At 45.5% G+C, this 2,642-nt stretch overlaps 1 protein-coding gene across 1 annotated transcript in view; it reads left to right on the top strand.

Annotated features, from left to right (window-relative positions):
• KIFC1 (kinesin family member C1) overlaps nt 1–2,642 on the top strand; it is a 25,781-nt gene that overhangs the window by 9,450 nt on the left and 13,689 nt on the right. The gene's annotated exons all lie outside the window — the stretch shown is intronic.

Raw genomic sequence — 2,642 nt, 5'->3', positions numbered from 1 at the left:
CACAGTGGCTGATAGTGATAGCACTTTGTTTTTATTTATTTACTTACTTACTTACTTAAACATATTTTTATTGATTTCAGAAGGGAGAGCGAGTGAGAGAGAGATGAGATAGAATCATTGATTGGCTCTCTCCTGCACGGCCACCAATGGAGACTGAGCCCGCACAAAAGGTACATGCCCTTGACCAGAATTGAACCTGTGACCCTTCAGTCCGCAGGCCGACACTCTAATTCACTGAGCCAAACGAGTTAGGGCTACTGATTTTTTTATATTGATCTTGATAAGTGTTTAGAAATATAATCCGTGGGCGCGAGTGCGCTCCCTGCTGCAGTCGCTAGGGGCGCTCGTCCCGCCCGCGCCCGCATTGGACCTAGTGTGCGCACGCGTGGTTCCTGTCCTCCAGCGTCCCGCCCCCCCTGCAGTGACGTCCGCTGGGCGTGTGCAGGCATCGTCTGACGTAGCGGGCGGCGGCTGATTTCAGAGAGGAAGGGAGAGGAAGAAACAGAAACATCAATGATGAGAAATAGAAACATCAATAGAAACATCAATTCCCAATCATCAATTGGCTGCCTCCTTTACTCCTCCTACTGGGGATCGAGCCCACAACCTGGGCATGTGCCCTGACTGGGAATTGAACCGTGATCTCCTGGTTCATAGGTCGCTGTTCATCCACTGAGCCACACCGGCTGGGCCAATTCTTCTATATTTTTGTTGTCATTTAGTGGACTGGCTAAAACTTCCATTATTGTATTGATTAGGATTATTGAGAGCAGGCGTCCTTAACTTGTTCTTCATTTTAAGAGGAATGCTTTCACAAGACAAGTAGTAACAAGTGCTGGACAGGTTGTAGAGAAAAACAATGAGGAATGCTTTCCGCATTTCAGCATTATTGTGATGTGTGCTGGAAGGTTTTTGAAGATGTCCTTTATAAGGTTATGGGTTTTTCTTTAATATCAATGGGTGTTGAATATGTTGAGTATTTTTCTACATCAATAGAGATGAATAAACTTTTCCCCTTTAATGTACTAAAGCAGTGGTTCTCAACCTTCTGGCCCTTTAAATACAGTTCCTCATGTTGTGACCCAAATAAAATTATTTTCATTGCTACTTCATAACTGTAATGTTGCTACTGTTATGAATTGTAATGTAAATATCTGATATGCAGGATGGTCTTAGGCGACCCCTGTGAAAGGGTCGTTCGACCACCAAACTGGTCGCGACCTACAGGTTGAGAACCGCTGTAAGGGTCCATATTTCTCCTAACATGTGTGTGTTGTTTTTAACTTTGATAAATGCCTTTTGCTATACATTCCTTTTCAGGTTTCCTTTCTCAGTTCTCCCTCCCTACCCATCCATTAAGTGTTGGGCTCCTCCAGTTTCCTTCTTCACTTCTCACTCCTCTTCTCACAGTCAGCTCCCCTGCACAAGCAGGTGTGAATTCAAGTTAAAGCCCTGGATTAGAGGGGAGGTGGCTTGAGTTTTGGTTCTGTCAGTCTCCAATTATGTACCAAGTCCTCTGCCGTTCAGTGTTAAATCCTTGTTCTGACTACTGCCAGGATTGGTTGGAAACTCTGATGACTAAATGTAGTAGAACCATGCTGCAAAGTATGCACAGGTTTTTGTTACCAAGGCAGTTACAGGTGGCCTGAGAGAACAGATAGAGCTTGTATTTAAAGCTAATGGATCTAGATCCACCCACAGTTAGTGACTCTGTTCTTGTGAAATGACACAAATGGAGCCCCCCATCCCCACCCCCTCTCTCTTTCTTTTTTTTTGGAGCCATTTTTAAATGGAGCCAGAGCAACCATTCTAGAGGAACTGCATTGCTTGTCTTGTTTTTTGAAACGTTGGACTGGGCTAAATCACTACTGTTTTTTTTTTAATTTTATTTCAAGAAAATCAATCACTATTGTGTACAAACATAAAGACAGCAGGAAATTGGACATCCTGATCACAGGGAATGATGATTACAGACCTTCTATCTGAAGAGAGAAGCAGTAACCTATCCTGCGTAGCCCGGAGTAGCGCAGCTCGTCAGCACCAACAGGACTTTTTTTCATCTCATGTAATTAGTCCGTTTCTCTCACGAAAACCGCTTGCTTTTACCCTGTAATTAGGATACTGTTTGGGTTTCTGCCTGAATCAGGAATTGCAATTCTTAGATTCCCGAGTGACCGCTTGACTCAACTGCTTTTTTGGGCTGACATACTTAACCTTTCTAACCCTTCAGCTAGCTTGCAGGTATGATGTGCAAAGCACTCGACACGTAGGAAGAGCTCAGTGAACTTGGTGATTAGTAAATGGAGACAATGCACGTGCAGATTAGTCTGAAAACATATAAGACCCCATAAATGAAAGCAGCGACCCTACCGTGGGTTCGAGGCTCTGGCGGCCCTAAATCCGTTCTCCAGCACTAGTGAACGGCATCCAGGTTCGGAGGAGGTCTGGTGAGGAGTCTGCAGAAAAAAGTCCTCCTCTGAGCCTCGAATCCCCACTGTCGAGCTTCCATGAAGCGTCAAGCTGCAGCCCTGGTCCCTAAATTTGGTTAGAAATGCCAGAAAGACCGGGGAATGGGCTGACGCGGCCTCTCACAGCCGCACGAGGGCGCCGCTCCCACTTCCGGGGCCAGCGTCCGAATCCGT

Source organism: Myotis davidii, unplaced genomic scaffold (assembly GCF_000327345.1).
Source record: "Myotis davidii unplaced genomic scaffold, ASM32734v1 scaffold4, whole genome shotgun sequence".
NCBI lineage: Eukaryota > Metazoa > Chordata > Mammalia > Chiroptera > Vespertilionidae > Myotis > Myotis davidii.
The sequence above is the reverse complement of the archived record's forward strand: the minus strand, read 5'-3'. Positions and strand labels throughout refer to the sequence as shown.